At 37.1% G+C, this 22175-nt stretch overlaps 1 protein-coding gene and 1 pseudogene across 7 annotated transcripts in view; both read left to right on the top strand.

The window, feature by feature from the left end:
• FSIP1 (fibrous sheath interacting protein 1) overlaps positions 1-22175 on the top strand; it is a 322107-nt gene that overhangs the window by 203579 nt on the left and 96353 nt on the right. The gene's annotated exons all lie outside the window — the stretch shown is intronic.
• LOC141522019 (large ribosomal subunit protein uL5-like) lies at positions 15484-16510 on the top strand (annotated as a pseudogene).

The raw sequence follows: 22175 nt of genomic DNA, 5'->3' as shown, positions 1-22175 counted from the left end.
AATTAAAAAAGTTTTTGCACAGGTAAAACCAATGTAATCAAAATCAAAAGAAAAGTAGTAAATTGGGAAACAATCTTTACAACTAATGATTCTGACAAAGGACTCATTACTAAAATATACAGAGAACTGTGTCATATTTTTAAAACAAAAAGCCATTCCCCAATTGACAAATGGTCAAAGGATATGCAAAGGCAATTTACAGATGAGGAGATCAAAGCAATCCATAGCCATATGAAAAAATGCTCTAAATCATTAATTATTAGAGAAATGCAAATTAAAGCTTCTCTGAGGTACCACCTCACACCTGTCAGATTGGCCAGTATGACCAGGAAGGATAATGATCATTGGTGGAAGGGATATGGGAAATCTGGGACACTATTACACTGTTGGTGGAGCTGTGAACTCATCCAACCTTTCTGGAGAGCTATTTGGAACTATGCCCAAAGGGCAACAAAAATGTGCATACCTTTTGACCCAGCAATACCACTACTGGGTCTATACCCTGAAGAGATGAGGAAAAAGGATAAAAACATTACTTGTACAAAAATATTTATAGCAGCCCTGTTTGTGGTGGCAAAGAATTGGAAATCCAGTAAATGTCCTTCAATTTGGGAATGGTTTAGCAAACTGTGGTATATGTATGTCATGGAATACTATTGTTCTATTAGAAATCAGGAGGGATGGGATTTCAGGGAAACCTGGAGGGATTTGCATGAACTGATGCTGAGTGAGATGAGCAGAACCAGAAAAACACTGTAAACCCTAACAGCAACATGGGAGTGATGTTCAACCTTGAAGGACTTGCTCATTCCATCAGCGCAACAATTGGGAACAATTTTTGGCTGTCTGCAAAGGAGAGTACCATCTGTATCCAGATAAGGAGCTGTGGAGTTTGAACAAAGCACAAGGACTATTCCCTTTAATTTGGAAAAAAAAAAACCCAGATGTCTTATGGTTTCATCTGGTTACCTCTGAGAATTCTGTTCTCTTTAAGGATATGATTTCTCTCTCATCACACCCAATTTGGATCGAGGTACAACATGGAAACAAAGTAAAGACTGATGGAGTGCTATCTGTGGGGTGGGGGTGGGGGGAGGGAAGCAAGATTGGGGGAAAACTGTAAAACTCAAATAATATCTTTAATAAAAATTTTTAAAAAATTATTTTTAAATTTAATTGGAAAAAATAAAATACTTTAAAAAGATTGTAAAAGGACAGGAAATAAAGACATTGAGTGTAAAAAAAAAATTTAACGTACTTGGGTTAAGTGACTTGCCTAAGGTCATAGTACTAGGTAATTATTACGTGTCTAGGGCTGGATTTGAATTCAGGTCCTCCTGACTCCAGGGCTGGTGCTCTATCCACTGTACCACTTAGCTACTCCTGAAGAAGAGGTTTTTAAGGCCCCTTTCAAATGTCAAAGTACCTGGTGCTGATCCGATTCTAGCTGAGATCTACAAAGTGGGGGTAAGGTCTATTGCTCATCCAAAAGCTGACTTAAATTTTCCAGATTATATGGCATGAAAAGGTTATCCCCCAAGAATTCAAGGATGCCTCCATCTCCCATCTCTATAAAGGTAGAGGGAATAGATTGTTCTGTGAAAACCACAGGGGATTTCTTTTTTAATCATTGCTGGTAAGATTCTTGCCAGAGTCCTTCTCAATAGGTTGATCATTCACCTGGAAGATCACCTCCCTGAGAGCCAGTGTGGCTTCAGAAAGGGTCAAGAAACAATTGATATGGTGTTTGCTGCCCAACAACTCCAGGAAAAATGCCAGGAACAGAACAAAGGTCTGTATACAACATTTGTAGTTCTGATCAAGGCCTTTGATACCATCAGCCGTAAGGGTTTTTTTTTAGGTTTTTGCAAGTCAAATAGGGTTAAGTGGCTTGCCCAAGACCACACAGCTAGGTAATTATTAAGTGTTTGAGACCAGATTTGAACCCAGGTACTCCTGACTCCAGGGCCGGTGCTTTATCTACTGTGCCACCTAGCTGCCCCCATGTCACCTAGCCACCCCCAGCTGTGAGGGTTTATGGAAAATTATGTCAAAATTTGGTTGCCTGGAGAAGTTCATTGTTATTATGCATCAGTTCCATGATGGTGTGCATGCCTCGGTTCTGGATAGTAGACAATGATATTGAGATTTCCCAGTCACCAATGGAATGAAGCAAGGATGAGTCTTTGCTCCCATGCTTTTTAGCATGATGTTTTCTGCCATGTTATCAAATGCCTTTACATGGCCTCAAGGTCAGCTACCACACTGATGGCAAAATTCTTCAACTTGAAAAGGCTACAAGCCAAGTCCAACGAGGAGGGAGTGTTGCTGTGAATCTTCAGTTTACATATGATTCAGCCTCTGAAGCTGAGATGCAACAAAGTATGGATTGATTCTCTGCTGCTTGTGCTAATTTGTTCTAACAATTAACACCAAGAAAACACAAGTGCTCCATCAGCCAGTATCGATTACAGCAGATGGAGAAATTTTGAGTACTATGGATAAGTTCCCTTATTGACAGTGTCCATTCCAAGGAGGTTAATATTGAAAATGAGGTTGGTACATTCATTACCAGAGCTAGCACAATATTTGGGAGGCTCAGAGAGAAAAGTGTGAGAGAGAAGAGGTATTAATTAGACTGATACCAAACTGAAGGGCTACAGAGCTGTTGTGCTGACCTCATTGCTATATGCCTATGAAACCTGGATGGTCTACCTGAGCCATGTCAGGAAACTGAATTTCTTCCATTTAAATTCTCTTAGGAAGATTTTGAAGATCACCTGGCAGAAAAAGATAACAGAAACTGAGGTCCTTTCTCCAGCTAAACTGTCTAGCATTCTATCATTACTACAGAGAATGCAACTATGATGGTCTGGTCACGTTGTTAAGAATGCCAGATGTATGCATGCCCAAAAAAAATATTCAATGGAGAACTCCCACAGGGCAAGTGCTCACCAGGGGGTCAGAAGAAGTGATACTGAGACATCTTGAAGGTCTCATTGAAGAACTTTAGAATTGATTGTGCAGCATGGGAGACACTGCACAGGACCACCCAGAATGGCCTGCCCTCATCAGAGAGGGTGCTGCGCTCTATGAGGAAGGCAGAATTGAAGCAGCTCAAAGGAAATGTGACATCTGTAAGTTTAGAGGAACCACCCCAGGTATTCACCTGGACTATTTGTGGACTTCTGTGGTAGAGCATTTCAAGCTCATATTGGTCTGGTCAGCCATAGTGCTATACTGTAATTTGCCTCCAACACAGTGATGCCATTTTGCTCTTTTTAGATAATGAAGGACAAGAACCAATCATCTTCTGTTTCGAGAAGCTATGTTTCTATGATCTCAATATTCTTTTAAGATAGATAGCATCCTTTTTATACCTCCTTGTCTCACATAGTTCTTGTCTATATTTGCCCATAAATCCTTCACTGAAAATCTACCCAACATGTAAGAAGCCATTCTCTTCTGGATCTTCGTATTTCATTGGTACTACTGAAACACATGGGTTGTTCACCTATTATTCCTGTTTCTTTCTACATGACTTTCTTTCCTGATCATCCATTTTCCTGAATGAGAGTCCTTACACCACCTTTGTTTTCCAGGTCATTAAGGAGATATTTTGTAATCTTTTTCTAACTTTAAATATGTCTGTATAATTCTTTAAGGCTCATGCAAACTTTATTCTTTGCAGAACATAATGTTCTAATTTCATAGCCATACATCATTTGTATTAAAGAGATTTTTGTGTTGGGGAGAAACTTGAGTTTGTTAAAAGCACCACAAGATTTCCTAAATTCAATCCAACCCCCTTATTCAATCCTGGGTCCTGGGTCCATATTATAATCATCAAAGTCCATGATCAGTGCTTGTTATTTATACACAAATGTGTATATATAATGTATGTGTATTTTTATACGTATGTTTACAATGAATTGGATTGCTAACTGCATGTTATAGTGCAGTTAATAAAAACTTTTTAATAATTTGAACCCTGTATAGTTTATTTATTGTGACTGGCAAAAATACAGCATACAAATTCCCTTCCCGCTGCCACCCTATTTTGTATCTTGCTTGCTGCAAATGATTAGAGGATTTCATTTGTCAAAGAAGTTTTCAATGATTTCAACATTTGCATGAGAGATTCCTTGCTGGAAGAGTTTTAAACCTCTATTACTCTACCAAGTCAAATCCTTTTTTTGATAATTGACAATAAACTATATATTTTCCATTCAATTTTGTGACTATAAAGATGTGGTGTGTTAGAGAAAATGAAAGTCTGCCTATCTATTTTCTTCTTACATTTTCAAAAAGGATATCCTTAACATATATAAATATAATCATTTTCATTAAGATATACATAGACATGTGTATGCTTAGTAGTTATTAATCTCTTTATGTGGATAATAATATTCATTGTTTCCTTTTCTACTTTGATGCATCTTTGAAAACAGTCGTTCAGTGCTTTTAATGTTGTGTTGTGGTTTTCTCTGGGTATATTTGATCTGGTTCAGCTATTCTTCTGTCTTCAACTTTTTTTTTTAGGCTTTTGCAGGACAAATGGGGTTAAGTGGCTTGCCCAAGGCCACACAGCTAGGTAATTATTAAGTGTCTGAGGCTGTATTTGAACTCAGATACTCCTGACTTCAGGGTGGGTGCTCTATCCACTGTGCAACCTAGCCGCCCTTATCTTCAACTTTTTAAGGGTGATTTCTATTTCCTTACAATAGAACATTTAGTATTGAAGTGTTAAGAGTCCTAATATGGTAGTTTCATTGACAACAATGATAGTAAGTTGTTAAACAAGTAATAACTATTTCATTTTTTGTATTTTTCTCTTAACAGTTTCATTTATAGTGGAATGATTCCAAGGTTATGTGATGAAACAACTTAGGTGGCTTCATGCTAAACAATGTAATATTCTCAGCTCTGCTTCTGTTTTGATGTTTTTTGAGCAGTCTTGCTGATAATCATTGTTTGTCCTCCATAGTAGTTTTTTTTAATAAGGCGGTGGGGTTAAGTGACTTTCCCAAAGTCACACAGCTAAGTAATTATTAAGTGAATGAAGTCCTCCTGGCTCCAGGGCCAGAGCTCTATCCACTTGGCCACCTAGCTAGTCCTCCTCTACAATATTTTACAGATTTGTTTATACCTTAAACAAGTATTGTCTTTGGCTATCATGACTCTTGACTTGAAATGAAGGCCAGTATTCACTCTCTAAGTAGGTTTCTGAGTTCTCTTGTCATTCTCCTTATGGTAACTACCTCACATCTGTAAAACCTTTGCAGGAAATGGTGATACAGAACAAATGTCTTTACCCTTTTTCATTTCTCTCACTTTTTTTTTAGCATTCCCACAACTGGGGTGGTTCAAGGTCATTGAATTTGTATGCTGTATGTTCTCATTTTTACATTTTCTTTTAATTTGATGATCACTTAGTATCATATCAGTATAATATAAACTCCTTGAGAGGAAAACCTGTTTTTTTGTTGTCAATGTTGTTTTTATCCTTAGCTTGAGTTCCATGACTTCTACAAAGAAGATGCTTAATGAATGTTTGTTGAATAGAATGAAATTCAATTAATGCTGATTTTGATTTTAATGGTCAGTTGTTTCCCTCTGTTAAGATATACTCAATTATATATTATATAAGGGATATAAAAAGATATAAGAGAGAAAGTGGGGGAGAGAGAGAGAGAGAGAGAGAGAGAGAGAGAGAGAGAGAGAGAGAGAGAGAGAGAGAGAAAGGGGGTAGTATATTTTGGTACTTAGCATATCTGATAGCTTTCAGTTCTCTTCTTGTAGAAAGTCTTCATGGCATATTGGCATGAGGCTTTTGAGTAGTCTGCAGACTTTTAAGACTTTTTTGTTTCATGAACCCAAGTCATATTTTAAAATATCCTTTTCCTTCTTCCTTTTGTTTACCTTTATATTGTAGTCAGCAGTTATCAAAATATATGTTAACATGTAGGATCTTGTGAAGTTCATCATACAATCTCTATACTTCATAATGTCAATCTTCAAAGAACTAACTCAGCTTGTTGCCTGGATTGTACTTACTTTCTTTGTAGAACCTGCCTGACTACAAGCTCTGTGGGTAGAGATTTCAGGAACCCGTTTACTTCCCCACCATGACCAAGGTTTTGGAATAGTTCTTTTTATTTATTTTCTTAATTATCTCATTTGAGGGTTAAAGGGTTCCCTCAAATTAAAGAAATTTAACTTCCTTATTTTCAGTACATTTAGCTATTTTATCGAATCTATAGATTATCAAAGCTGGCTAAGTACTACCATGATAGCAGTGGTGGTGTTGTATCAGGGGAAGAGAGGAGAGATTATGGAAGTGGGTTGGTCTGATGGACCCTGGATCTGAGAACAAGATATGTGAACTGATATGCATGAACTGAGAGTACCTGAAAGGTCAATTAGGAAATTAAGGCAGAAATGAAATTGGTAAGGAAATCAGGGAGTCTCTCAGGTGAAACATGTCTGGAAGGGAAGGTCATAGGTATAAACTAAGGCAGGTGAATAGTAAGATAGACATGACCTATTAACAGATTATGTTCAAGGCCAGGAAAATTGACAGATGGAAATTCTTTGAGGCATGAATCAAGCCAGTATAGCCTTGCTACTCTCAAGTGTAACATTTTAATAGTTGGGCAGCTCAGGTCTTTCTGGGAAGTCCTGTCCTAAAGTGGTCCATTTGGATTTTAAAGAGGCTATATTTTCCTGGACTCTGAGTCAGTTAAAGTAGTAGCTTTTTCTTATTTGCCCCAAATAATATGAATTCATCAGTCTTGGGAGGCAATCCTAAATTAGGTCTAAGTTCAGCCAGGGCCTGGATTTGATTGGGCTCAGAATTTCCCAAATTCCTGTAAGTTGAGTCTAATTTATTTTCTAGAGTAATGCTGGTAATGCTGTTGATTGACTGGACCCTGACAAGCATTGTTGCCCCATTTCTTTTCTCCCTTTTACTGACTGTTACATTTCTTCAAAAAAGTTGTCTGCATAGTTGTAATCTCTCTTTATTCATTCCTCAATTGAATAATGCTTCTAGCTACATCACTCATGGAAAACACTCTGTATGATCTTAAGATCTTTGAATCTCAGAGGTAGATATCTACCTCAGAGGATATCTATCTTCTTGAGCTCTTAATATAATTCCAAAGTCCCTGTGACCTAATAGTTGCCAAATGTTCTGTTCTCCTTGACTAGCGTATAACTTTTGATATTGTTGACAACTACCTCTTATTGAATATATCTGCTTCAGAAATATCACACACTTTTGTTTCTCTCACCTCTTTTAATTGTACCTTCTGTGTTCTCAATAGGTCTCTCATCCTCATCTGGATCATTTAATGGTGGTATTCCCAAAGAATCTCCCTCTCCTTGCCTCTTTTTTTCCCCTCTTCTCTCTACCTCTTCTTTCTCTTCTCTTCTTTTCCCTCTTTCCTTTGGTACCTAATTTACTTCTTTGACATTAGCTGCCATCTCTATGAAGACTATAATGTCTATTCCTAATTATTCTTCTGAGCTCCAGACTTGCATGGTCTATCATGTAACTCCTATTTTTATTACCACCATTGCCACCCTCATACAGACTGTTAGTATCATGTGCCTAAGCTATGTAGTAATGTTACCTCCTCTGGATAATATTTCAAGTTCTTATACTTTCTCTCACTTCTCCTTTCCAATTCAGTCTTAGTACTATTGACATCATACTCTTGCTTAAGCATAGATCTGATTATCTCACCTTCTGCTCAAAAGTCTGTTTTCCTACTCTTTAATGTTTGAAAATGTATATACCTTTGCCTGGTATTTAGGGCCTTCCACACCTGGTAGCATTATTTTTTCCATCTTCCTTCTTAGCAGCTTCCTTCACATGCTCCATGCTCTAGACAAAGTACAATTCTCCATCCCTAAAAAAATCCAGTGCTCTTTTTTCTTTCTTGTCTTCACTCAGTTGTTCTCTATATCTATAATTCCTTTCCTTCCCATCTTTATTGATTAGAATCCTACTTAAATGCTATATCCTCTATCTCCTCTGTGAAGCCCTTCCTGTTTCCCCTGAATGATATCTACCTTCTTCCTCATATTTCACATAGCATTTTGTTGTGTAATGTTCCTCCATATCCTTATCATGTAATTTTATGTACAGTAAAATTTATAGTGGAATGATTGTTGTGGTGTCTTATATCCCAGTTAGACTGGGAGCAGAGATTAATGCAGGGAATATCTCTTTTCTAAACTTTGTCTATTTCTCAGTGTCTGGACAATTCAAAAAGTATGTGATACATGCTATTATTGACTGGAAATAGTTCATAGTTTCAGTCAAGTATTTTATGGATTGTATGTATACAATTCTAAACATTGAGACAAAGGCTAAAAGTATTAAGATTTAAAAAAAAATCTTAAAGTTTGATATTTTTAAAGTATTTCCTTGATTTCATAGGATCATAGAAGGGACCCTTTCAAAAGTAATCATCTAGTTAAGCTTCCTTATTTGGGTAATTCAACTTCCAGATTGGTTGAATGTCTTCTTAATGTTTCTAAATGAATGGTAAAGTGAGAACTTATCCCATATATTTGTGACATATATTGTGATATAATTATATCAGAAATTTCAGCACTGAAATGTTTTTTTCCACTTAAGAGATGTATATTTTTTAGCATTGGCTAATCATCAAAATGATTTGGTTTTCATGCTTGTCTCATGTCAGTTGCATAGGTTTTGGTTTAATCATTTCTCCATTTTCTAGAACTCCATTTCATTTTGCACAGCAGCTGGAGCCAAACTACAAACACAAATTTTACAGTCTCCTCAAATGAATGCAAGTTGAGCCCTTTGTTCATGATCTAGCCTTCCAAAGTAAAGTACCTCAAGCCATAAGATGCAGATAAGGGTAATGGGGGAGGGTCATTTCTTCATTACTTGAAAACAATATGTGATTTTGTTGATATGGTTAATCCTTTTATTAATATAGACCACAATTCCTTTTTATCTCAGTAGACAGTTTTCATAAGTTGTTTTGGCTAAAACTATTGATCAATCCAATGGTAATGAGGCCCTCTGCCCTTTTTATTTATCTGGTTCTAAGTTGAAAGTCTGTGACTGGTCAGTGCTTATAGCCTTTGCAGTTAGACAAGGATTTCCAAAACTTGTACTCCTTTTTCATGGCCACAAAGGACCTAGGGTCCTCTTGTTAAAATGAGGAGAACTATAGTGAGAGTGGAAGACCTTCCAGTATCCTTTTCTGAGAGTCAGTATGATTTAATGGAAAGAGCAGTGTGTTAAGATTCAGAAGATCTGGGTTTGAGTCCCAGTTCTGACATTTTATAGCTATGTGAATGGATAAACTGAGCTTATTTACTCATCTGCATAATGGATATAATAATGCTTGCATTATATTAAAACCACACAGGATTATTGTGAATTAGGTGCTTTGTAACCTGCTATAGAAATGTGAGTTATTATTATTTATGTAGCACCCAGGGCTCCTTATTTTGGATTATGACTATGATATTATGGAGTATGATTATGGTATTATGGATACCCATGAATTCGTGATACTGTTGGGGTATTCAGCTTTCAAATTCTCTACTTCCTGAACCTTCACCAGTGCTTCATTTACCAGACCAAACCTGGAGACTATGAATTCAAAGCAAAGGCATTTTACTGAAGCATTATGACAAGGCCATAATGGACTTAAATCATTCTTGGTGCCCATTTCTAAATGGTTACCACCCACATGCATTTCTTCTAGGTACTACTATTCTTGCCTCCCATAACAGCAACACATCAGGAGGGGAGATACAAGAGGCGTGTAGGGAAAGATGCTAGGAAAAAGTACTGCCACTCTAGGGAACTCCAGGCTTTTTGGAGTTACCCTGCAGGCTAGATCATCCTGAACTGGGTTTTATGGCACAGGAACCAAATTATCACAAAAACTTTGGCAGCACCATACTTCTGGCACTTACAGCAGCTCCCTACTACTTATTCTCTGTGGCTTTCTCTACAAAGCTGTTCTCCAGAACCACTTTCCATCTTTCCAATTCTTGTTCCCTGCTAGCTATAATTCCCATGACAGATCCAAGACACTCTGGGAGTCTCTGGTCCCAGGATACTCATCAATGAGTAGCAATTCTGCCCATGGTGAAGATGGGGCAACCCAGTATTGCTGTGGAATCTCCCATTAAGGGCAGAGAGTTAATCTCCACTCCTTTTGTGCTATCAGAGTAACTGGTAAATAGAATATGATGGATTATGGAAGCCTCCTACAATAACACACTCTTTTCTATATTATGCAATGCCCTCTAGTAGTTGATTTGAGCACAAAGAGATTCCTTAGGAATTCCTTGAATTGATGTTTGGTTTAGCTCACAGATCAGCTTTGTCAGTCTATTCAAGAAAGTGAGAAATGGATTCCTGATGGTAAACCAACATTTATGCAAGAAAAAAACCCTTATATGTGGTTTTCTTACAATATGAGCAAGTTTTCTCCTTATGTTTCAGTATGGTCTCATAATTTTCTTTACAGTAGGGATTTTTTTCCCAGATGAAAGCTTCATGACTGAGTTTCACTTAGCCTAGCCTCTATTTATTATTTATTGTTACCTTCTCTATGTGGACAGATAACACAGAAGAGAAAGAACATGCTACCTTGTGTAGGCCCTGCTGAAAAGATTTCAAAATTCCTTTCTAAAGTGACTAAAATTTTCCAAACAATGAGCCCAGAATACTGATACCATTAATTTGTTTTAGATAGTGATAGCATAAAGTAATGTGGAAGGAATGACAAATCCATAGACCTAAAAAAGATATAGAGTCTATATACAGTCTTTCTGTTTTAGGATAATATTTGTAAATTTTTTTTTGGTAGGGACTTGGGGGTGGAGTGGGAAACAACAGTAGACATTCTGTGGTATTAGTGACTTTGAAACATTTTTATAAAGTGTTTTCACTATTACCAGACTTAAATATACACGCCTATAATTCAAGTAAAATATTCACTAATATTTACCTTTCCGATGAGATATTTAATTTTTATATCTATTTTTGAAGTCTATCCTCATTTTGGTGGAGTTACTCTGGTGGTGTTTAAATTATATTTGCATACTTTCCTTTGCCTCATGAATGTTTCTTTTCTGAATTTTAAGTCAAGATCCCCAATGTTTTTTTGTTGTTGTTGGAAGGCACAATTAGAAAATAAGAAAAAATACACTAGCATGTTAAATTTATTATAGTCATATTTGACAACTTTTGTGGTATAAAATTACATTATTTCATTCTATTTGTAAGTAAAAAGCAGTCTTAAAATTTATATGAATTTGATTTGATGATTATATTCATCAGGTTATTGTTGTTCTTTCTTTTTTGGTCCATCTGTGATTTTATTGGTTTAAAGGAGCTCTGAAATTTATAGAGTGTCCTGAAACAAAATAAATGATTTATTCAAGGTCACACAGTCAGTCTCTGTCAGAAGTGGTCATGAACTCAGGTCTTTCTGCTTGAGACAGGTTTTCTGTCCCTTATGATAATCTTACTCACAATTATACTTTTAATAATTTAATCTAGGAAGCAATTCTAGGGCCTTTGTCCATAGAAGCTACTAAATAAGTATTTGTTAAATAAGTGAATGAATACATTTAAAAGTAAGCTATTTTGACATTTGGCTTATATATACCAACAGTCTAGTTGAAAGACACAGTATTGATTCATAATCTTAATGTAGGATAAGTGTACCAGCTAGATATTTGGTTAAACAAGACATTTGCAATTGTTTTTACTGTGGATTTACAACATAGGTCAGTTTCTTGTCCTTTAAATCTGTCTGTGTATGTATCTATGTATCCATGAAGGTATGTATGTATTTATCTTTCCATCATATCTCTCTCTCTCTCTCTCTCTCTCTATCTCTCTATCTATCTATCTATCTATCTATTTACAAATATACATTTATTAAGGACCTAATACTTGCCAGGCACTATACAAAGCACTAAGAATCCAAAAAGAGGCAAAAGCCAGTGTCTGTCCTCAAGGGGCTTATAATCCAATGGGGGAAATAACATGTAAACGAATATATACAAAACAAACTACGTACAGGAGAAATAGGAGTTAATTGATAAAGAGAAGGCACTGGAATTAAGAGAGATTGGGGCAGGAGAGGGAAGGATGTTAGTTCAAAGTTAAAGGAAGCCAGGGAGTTCAGTAGTCAGAGCAGAGGAGGGAGAGCATTCCAAGTTTGAGGGACAGTCAGAGAGAATGCACGAAGGCAAGACATGGAGCATCTTGTTTGTGGAACAATCAGGAGGCCAATGGCACTTGATTGAAGAGTTCCAGTTGGTTAGTAAAAATGTAAGAAAATTGGAAGGGTAAGAAGGGAGCTGGATTATGAAGAATTTTGAAGGCCAAACAAAGAACAGTTTGTATCGTTACTGGAGGCAATAGGAAGCTACTGGAATTTATTGAGTAGAGGAGTGACATGATTGGACCTGAACTTTAGAAAAATCACTTTGGTAACTGAATGCAGCATATATTGGAGTACTGAAAGTCTTGAGTCAAGTGGACCCACCAGTGGATTTTTGCAGTGTTTAAGTGTAAGATAATGAAGGCTTGCACTAGAGTGGTGACTGTATAAGAAGAGAGAAAGGGGTATATTTGAGAGACAATGCAAATGTGAAAGACCTCCGTAACAGATTATATATTTGATCTGACACTCTCTCTTCTCTTCCTCCTTCCCCCTTCCTCTATCATAATACCTGTAACTTTCTTTGATTTTTTTCCCCCACTCCCAATTCACATACAGCTATTTCATGCAAATGACTAATCTATCTAGGTAATAATGTAAACTGTTCCTTTACTTGTTGTTTTTTTTTTTTGACTACTTCTCCCTTCACTCCTAGGCCTTCCTACTTCTCACTTCTTTCATTTGCTTATCCAGGATTGGCATAGGACAGGGTCTGCCGGGACAGGATAGATAGAGTTGTAGGGGCTCCTCACAGCAGTTTTCTTCCATAGACTCCCCCCAATTACCATGTAGGTCTTGACAATATCCGCTTTCCTTCACTCCCTCCAGAGCTCTTCCTTCATTGAACTCCACACTACAAACTCTTCCCTAGCATTTGTGATTTTTAAGGTAGTCTGCTTTAAAGAATGAAGAAAAAGATTGATGAATAGTTTTGTTTTTTCTATGAAGCATTCAGTACAGTACAGTTGCTTCTATGAAGCATTCAGTACAGTACAGTTTAGCATTTGTGTAGCATTGTCTTTATCCAAAGAGTGAAAGTCAACGGGCCCAAGAGCACCAATCCCATTAAAAGGTAGAATTGTTTGGGGGGGGGATAAGAGAGGGAGGGAGGAGATTAATGTTGCCAATCTAAGATTGAGAAGTCTTGAAGGTGAAAGAATTCACATACAAGGGGCAGCTAGGTGGCACAGTGGATAGAATACTGGCCTTGGAGTCAGCAGTACCTGGGTTCAAATTTGACCTCAGACACTTAGTAATTACCTAGCCTTGTGGCCTTGGGCAAGCCACTTAAACCTATTGTCCTGGAATTTTAAAACTGCTCAGGTTTTATTGTACAAGCCTGCAAAGTATGCAGATTAAAAATTTTTTCTAGTCCTGGAGAAGCAGAAAGTTGTTTCTAAACTGCCTGAGGGCAAGGGAATAACAAAAAGCTAGGCAAGGTGTGAGTGAGTGAGTGAGAGACAGAGAGAGACAGAGACACAGAGAGACACAGAGACAGAGAGACAGAGACAGAGACAGAGAGACAGCCAAGGAGAATTGACTGGGCTGAGATCTGAGTGAGTCTGCCCACCTTAAGGGGAGTCCAGGCTAGACTTTATAGTCTTTCCCATTCTCTGTGTATAGAATTATCAGGAGAATATGGGCAAAGGGGAAATCTGCCCTCCTTTATGTGACTGAAATCAGGTAAAAGGCTGGAAACTGGGGGAGGTAGAAATGAGGAAAAGTTACAAATTTACAGTTAACTTTGGAACCAATGGAATCAGTTTACATCACAGGCATAGATAACATTCCCTTACTAGACAAAATTTAGGAGAGTAAAAGCTTACAAAATTTGTTTTCAATTACAATGTTCCCTATGTCCATAACTCCTGCATCAGAATGATATATTGGGACATTCAAGAAAAAAATGTATGTATAATATGGTGAAGAAGGAGGTCTTAATTCCCTTTCCATGCCAAGAATAACCTTTACTATGACCTTTTTTTTTACAATTTAAATATTTTTATTTATTTGCTTTTCTAACTACATGCAATGGTAATTTTCATCAATTATTTTTCTTTGCAAGATTTTGAGTTTTATATTTTTCTCCCTTCCTCCCTTCCTCTTTTCCTTCCCACCCCCCATCCCTGACAGAAAGCAATCTGATATAGGCACTGCTTGTGTAACTATACTAAACATAGTACTGTTACTTAAAGGAATTCTTAAAGTCTCACAAAGTCTTTAAAGTCTTCATAACTAATATTTGCTCAGTTTTTCTATTTTTGTTGTCATTATTGTTCATTCATGTTTGAATCTTTAGAATTTCATTTGTGGTTTTCTTGGCAAAGATACTGGAGTGGTTTGCCATTTCCTTCTCCAGCTCATTTTACAGATGGAAAAACTGAGGCAAACTGGATTAAGTGAATTGTTCAGAGTCACATAGTAAGTGCCTGAGGTTAGATTTGAACTCCAGATCTGGTGCTTTATAACACTGCACCACCTAGTTGCCCTGTTTTTGTTAGTAATTTTTAAAAAGTTTTGAAAATCTTAGTAGTCACATGCTTACTTTAGGGACATAAAAGGGAAAGGAAGAGCTATGAGGCCACATTATGTGACCCAGAATAGAGGAGAACTTTGATTGGAAGCAAATGGTGGTGACTTTGGTTATACCCCTTCTGATATGCTTTCCCAGTTTTCCTTCACACTAGTAGGTCAAGTACCCAAAGGACAGCTGACTATTTTTTCCAAAATTTCTAGGGGCAACTCTGAAGGACTATGGGTTCTAACATTATGATTTATGTACTTCCATTTGTTATTAGCCATACTTAATTAGCACTTAGAAAGGGATAATTAATAGAGATGACAGGGAAGTTAAAACAAAGGCAGCCACCCTAAACATTTGGGATACATTTTCCCACAATTATACAGAGTCTATGGTAAAATGGGCTTAAACTTAGAGTGTATGTATTGCCAAAGGGTAATGTAGCTCCTGGCTCTTCTAAGTCTGGAAACCTCTTAATTCTATCACCTTTTCTCTGATAATTAATTCCATATAATTTTTTCTCCATATATTATTTGCCTCTCATTTCTCCAGTTAGATCCTAAGCTCCTGGAGGGAAGGGACTGTCTTTTGCCTCTCTTTTTGTATCCCAGCACTTAGTACAGAGCTGGCACACAATATATGCTTCGTAAAAGTTCTCAGTAAATAAGGTTAATATTTAATGTTGGTTTTTAGTAAATAATAACCATAACTAAAGTTATGGAGCTTAAAGTTCTTAATAAATCTTAGTCTCCAAAGAGGAGTGGAGAAATCAAACTGAGAAACTCTACTTTTAGTTAGTCTAAATTCAGTGCAGCCCTCCATTTCCATGTTTAATGAGCTGTCTATGGTCATAATGTTTTGTTGATTCCTTGTGTTTTTCTTTCACTTTTTAAAAACAATTTCTGGATTGTAGCTTATGAAAATATAACACCCTTTCTCTCCAGTATTAAAATGGCAATATAAGGTGACATTATTTTGCTAATCTCTCTCAAAAGTTCAAGACTGTAATGTTAAATTATTTTTAACAAATATGAATAAGATATAGAAAAGAAGAATTTAAAGGTCTATAGAAGTGAAAATACAGGCAAGATGTCTCAGGGTCATAAGGCCTCGGGTGGGAAGCACCATTCTCTCTCTTCCAGTTATCCACCATGGCACAAGATCAAAGTGAAAAGGAAAACCCCATGCGGGAATTGAGAATCTGAAAGCTCTGCTTCAACATCTGTGTTGGGGAGAGTGGGGACAGGCTGACCAGAGCAGCCAAAGTGTTGGAGCAGCTTACAGGACAAACCCCAGTATTCTCCAAAGCTCGCTATACTGTCAGGTCTTTTGGAATCAGGAGAAACGAGAAGATTGCAGTTCACTGCACAGTCTGTGGGGCCAAAGCTGAAGAGATTCTGGAGAAGGGACTGAAGGTGTGAGAATATGAGTTAAGGAAAAATAACTTCTCAGATACTGGCAACTTTGGCTTTGGGATCCAAGAGCACATTGATCTGGGGATTAAATACGACCCAAGCATTGGTATCTACGGCTTGGTCTTCTATGTGGTGCTGGGCAGACTCGGGTTCAGCATTGCAGACAAGAAGTGTAGGACAGGCTGCATTGGGGCCAAACACAGAATTGGCAAAGAGGAAGCCATGCGCTGGTTCTAACAGAAGTACAATGGCATCATCCTTCCTGGCAAATAAAGTCCTGTTTTCTATTAAAAGGTCAATAAAATGATCACTGAAGTGTAAAAAAAAAAGATATCTCAGGGTCAATTCTATAAATGAGGTACATGGCAATTCAAGATGTATTACCTCTTGTGGCCTTTCTTTGCTTTGTGGATAATATACTATTATACCTTGATATTCTGAATGAAGAGAACAAACTGTATTTTTAAAGAAAGTTGGTTGATTGAATTCATATAGATCATCAATGGTGTTAAATATCTAGAAATCAAAATAAATTATTTGTCACTGGAATATTGTAATGATTTTTTGGGGACGAGAACAAAACTACATTTCTAGAGTGACTCTGAAAACCCAAATATCAGAACCCTGGTTCATGGTGAATAATTATTCTCTTCATTGCAAATAATTTCTCTACATGCGCATGCTTCTTATATTTCTTTGATCTAATTCAGGAGTTAAAAGATATTTCCTAGTAGATTTGAGAGCTGAGCTTTGAACAAATGCTCTACCATCCCTATCATTCCAAGGAGACTGGGAATGAAGAGATTTATACCATAGATTGTTCCATTTTAATGGGTCAGTGAGCTACATTATGTCACTGAACTTTATACTTTCCTGTGTGTGTTCATATTTGGGATAACTTCTCTATTATTTTGGACCTCCTCAGGCCTTTCTTGAATTGAAGAGCATCAATCTAACTTTGAGAACCTTGGTTATCACAATTTAGTTGCCCCATGGTTCAACTTATCATCCCTTTGATTCTGAGTTAAAAGCTGTCCACAGCAAGCCACCCTTTCCATAGTCCATGCTACCTGCTCTTGGTAGCCATCCATGTTGTCCCTATCCCTTCTGTATTCCTATTCAATTCTTTCTAGTCTTCCACTGAGCCAGAGTACCTTTTGAGACTAATTGCACATTGCTTTCCCTTGTGCATTCTGTGTTTCTATCAAACTGGTCTCCATCTTCCACCTCAGGATCCTTGCATCAGCCATTTCCTATGCCTGGACTGCCTGTTGCACCAGGGTTCCAGGGCTCGCAGGAAGCCTTCTGTGCTGGGGCCTTCATTACTGGCCTCCTGAACTGTTGACTTGCTAAGCTAGGACCCAGAGACCTCAGTTATTGATCTATACTATGTCTCAGAGCCTCCTACTGGATTCCCCTGTTCCCTTCCTGGGCTGTCCTTCCCGTTTACCCAAGTGAGATGGACCTTTCCTGAAGTGCCCTCCAAGATGTCTTGATCTGAAAAATTGCATGGTTCTATAACCCAGAGTCTGTTTAGAGGCTTCATTTTAAGTTGTTTCAGAGGGGAAACTGGGAAAAGCTCAGGGAACCTCCTATTTTCGTGCCACCATGTCGATCCCACCTCTTTGTCACTTTAAACCTAGTCTATTTCTCTGCTTATGAAGGTGAGAAGCATTCTGCTTTGGGCTAGCAGGGTTTTTTTGGTTTGTTTGTCTGGGAGTGGAGAGAAATCTATCAATTTTGATAATTTTGATAATTTTTCATTGAAGTGGGATTCCTAAACCTGAATGATTTCTTCAAAATCAAGGATCTTAAGATTACATTTGGTAATTTTCATAGTGTTCATTTCAAAGAAAAATGTACTTAACTATTTGATATTCATTTAAAACAATTTTAAACCTTAAAACCATGGAATTTGTATAATTCACCTTTGGGAGGGAAACCCCCCCCCCCAAAAAAAAACTATTGCCTAGTCCAATAAGCTGAATGCTTTGTACAAGTGTGAATTAATGCAGAAATTCATCACCTTCTTTCTAAGCACAAGAGATCTCTGTGGAACTTCTGGAAAAAGGAAACTTAACTCCTTTGGTTTTTATGGAGGTGACACTAAAATTTAGTGGTTGTACCCAGGGGCAATAGCAATGATGAAAATAGTCAGCAGGAGCCACCATGTCCATTTAAAATACAACCAAATTAAACATTAACATTAAGCTTTGTAAAATGAATGCCCCCTGCAGAAAGTTGCTTGGTTGAAAAATATTATAAGCAAAAGCTTTGGTTTACTTTTATATTATATTCAAATATTATTAAGTGAATATGAAAATACAAACTCAGCTTTTCTATTTTAAAATGTTCCTTTTTTCCATCATTTTAGAAATCAATGGTGGCACCAAAGTTTTGAAGTAGTTGTTGAATTTCCATGGTCCTTCTTCTGTCCCATGCTTTGATCCAGTAAATACAGAATGCTTGAAAAGCAATTATCACACATCTTTCAACTTGATGAACAAGTATTTTCATTGCAAATGAAATATGTTCTGTAAATGATTAAACATTAATAAAAACAAGAATAAGTCTGATTTGTTTCAACAGCACTATTGCTCTGCAGGAGGTAACATATTTCTGTCAGTTTGTCAAATGTTTTTATTACCCCCCTCCCCTTAAGCTCAAGTAGCAGTGTATTTGGTTTGTGTGTTCAAATGGAAACTATAATTGAGTACTCAAATGTAGAATAACATTTTTCTTTTCAGACTTTATTAAGAAAAACATTCAGAATGGGGCATAGGATGATAACAAATAAATAGGTTTGCAAACCCCATTTTCTTTTGGTAGATCCACAAATCTACTTTGTGATGCTTGTACTTTTATCTTTGCTCTGTGGAAATTTGATAAAAACAAAACCTTATCTGGCAGCTCTGCTTTTCATTGAATTTAAGCAGCATAATTCAACACATTCTTTTACCTAAATGGGAAGTCCCTTTTCCCCAATGAACACAATTTCAAGTTCTACCTTTCAGATGCTATCACACAGAGATTCTTTGGACTTAGGGGATCAAGAGCTGGTGAAGCCTGCTAATTTGTCTTCAGTATTTGAAGATCGATTATCTTGAAGATGAATTTTGGCCCCAAAGGGTAGAGGAAGAAGTAATAAATAGAAGGTGCAAAGCAACAGATGTAGGTTTCATGTTGAGAGTTCTTAAGAAATGGGATGGACTATCTCAAGAGGAATAGGAATAGAAAACCACAGCTTGAGGTTTTCCAACAAAAGCTTGATTAAATACTTGTTGGAATGCATTGTAGAGAAGATTCCCATTTCAGAAGGAGTTGAATCAGGTAGCTTCTGAGATACCTTCACAGTGATATTCCATGATATTCTCTTGATCTTCATCTTAGAAAATTGTCTGTGTGTGTGTGTGTGTGTGTGTGTGTGTGTGTCAGATACTTTGCTTCTCATGAAGACACTGCCATTTTAATAGAACAATACAATCCAATTAACATTTGTTAATTGCTTGCAAAAATGAAGCACTGTGCTAAGCTCTAGGGATATAGTTTTTAAAAATAAAGTACCCGATCTCAAGGAGTTTATAATCCAAAAGAGGGAGACAACACACAAAAGGAGGAAGGAAAAGGTGGGAAGGGCAGAATGTCTGGGGGGTACCTAACTCTGGAGTATCTTGTTCCAAAGAGTTGAAACCATACAGAGTACCAGATGCAAAGTGAAATGAGCTAAGAAGCCAATTCTTGCCTTTTATAAAAGTCTTTGGGAAGAGTTTGTGCTTCACCCTCTAGCTCTTCAGTCAGAATTATATGTCAATACCCCTTTAGCTGGGGATTTAGAGGAGGAATTTTACTATTGAGACCTATACTTCAGAGAAAGGCATTGCTCCTTCTTTTGACAACATTTAGATAGATCACTATTAATAAGTGGTAAAAATTGCTGGATATATGTATAGGTGTGATGGAGAGATTGAAAAAAGAGTCCTTCAAGAGAATATAATTCTGTGATTTCCTGGTCCCACTGTCCCATTTAATGGTGGTATAATCATGCGTCCCACAGTGAATAATTTTTACTTAGACCACTGCTATTAATATGTATTCATATATTTGGCTTCATCTGAAGGGTTTAAAAACCACTTTAAAAAATGTTTAATTTGAGCCTGGGTAAAGGTGAGAATTTCTAGTATCAGTTGACAATATAATAGGAGAAGCTGTGATTGTTTTCTGATTGGGCTTACCTTTCCTAAGGTTGGGAGCCAAGAATAGGAAGTTGAGATACCAGAGTATGTGCATTATGATTTCTCTAGGAACTTCCCTGCTCCTATTAGTCACCTCCTAACCTTGCTTCTCAAAAAAGTTAGCCTTTTCTTATACAGAGAAAGGAAGAAGCAGTCTTAGAAGTATTACATTAGAATTAAATTTAGCAATTTCGCTAAGATTCCAGAAAAATGGAATGGAACCAGTGATAAACATGTTTTAAGCTAGAATATAACCTATCATACCAGCTTCAAAGCATTATAAAATACTTTTGTTGAATATGAGAACTGAATATCTTAAGAAATGACAACTTTTTATTTAATTAGCTCATAAAGTTTAGAGAAGCAAGTGTGGAAAATGGGGATTGGGGGGAATTGGTTAAGGGGCCCAGGTCAGTTGAAGTTTCCCCAGGCCATTTGGTGAAATTATAGGATGTAAAAGGGAAGTAAAAACAGTCAAGTGTTCTTAAAGGAACAAATCAGCCAGCTAGTGCATAATTTTATTAAATGTCTACTATGTGCTTAATGCTGGGAGTAAAAATATAATATCCGTCCTCAAGGAACTCATAGTATAATGGGGGAGGAGTGAGAAAGATGGTAAACAAATATGTACAGACAAGCTATCTACAGGATGGGTAGGAAATGACTAAAAGATGACCAGCATTAGAAGTAAGAGGGATTGGAAAACTTCCTCCATCCTTTTGGTGGAACAATAGGATCACTAGCCATTATCTAGTGGATGGATCAGCTATACCGCTGGCAGTCTTTTAAAAGGTTAGCTACTTCTACAGATAGGGCATTCTCTCTGGGAAGTTAGTCAAGACAGAAGAAATTTTGTAATTTGTAGGAGAGTCAAGAGAGAAGCATTTCTGGGAGTTAGAATTAACACCCAGAATGCTAATACATTGTTGGAGGAGCTGTGAACGCAGCCTACCTTTCTGGAGAGCAATTTGGAATTATGCCCAAAGCAACAAAAAGGTGATCAATGGTATTGATCCAGCAATACCACTACTGGATCTATACTCTGAAGAGATTATGAAAAAGGGTAAAAACATCACTTGTACAAAAATATTAGAAACCAGGAGGGATAGGAATTCAGGGAAGCCTGAAAGGATTTGTATGAACTGATGCTGAACAAGATGAGCAGAACCAGAAGAACATTGTACACCCTAACAGCAACATGGTGGGGGGGGTTGATCAACCTTAATGGACTTGCTCATTCCATCAGTGCAACAATTAGGAACAATTTTAGGGTATCTGTGATGGAGAATACCATCTGTATCCAGAGAAAGAATCGTAAAATTTGAACAAATTAAAAAAAAACCCAACATCATCTTATGTAATTTTGCTATCTCTCATTACATTCAATTTAGATCAATGTATACCATGGAAACAATGTAAAGACTAACAGATTGCCTTCTGTGTAGGGGTGGGGGGGAAGTGAGATTAGAGCAAAATTGTAAAATTCAAAATAAATAAATAAAGTTAAAAGTTAAAAAAAAAGAATTAACACCTAGAAGTCAAGCTTCTGAGAGGAGCAGACACAGGGAGTCCAACTGAGTTAACTGCTTAGAAGTACAATAATGACCCTGTTCCTGCTTGTTCCTTAGGGGAGATTCCTCTAATGCTGTATGTATTTGTGGGACAGTGCTTGGTTTAGAGTTTTGTTTCTGTTGTACATACTATGCCATCTCAATAAATAAATGCCTTTGAGCTAGTTACTAATTGGATGAGCTCTAGAAGG

Source organism: Macrotis lagotis, chromosome 4 (genome assembly GCF_037893015.1).
Source record: "Macrotis lagotis isolate mMagLag1 chromosome 4, bilby.v1.9.chrom.fasta, whole genome shotgun sequence".
NCBI lineage: Eukaryota > Metazoa > Chordata > Mammalia > Peramelemorphia > Peramelidae > Macrotis > Macrotis lagotis.
The sequence above is the reverse complement of the archived record's forward strand: the minus strand, read 5'-3'. Positions and strand labels throughout refer to the sequence as shown.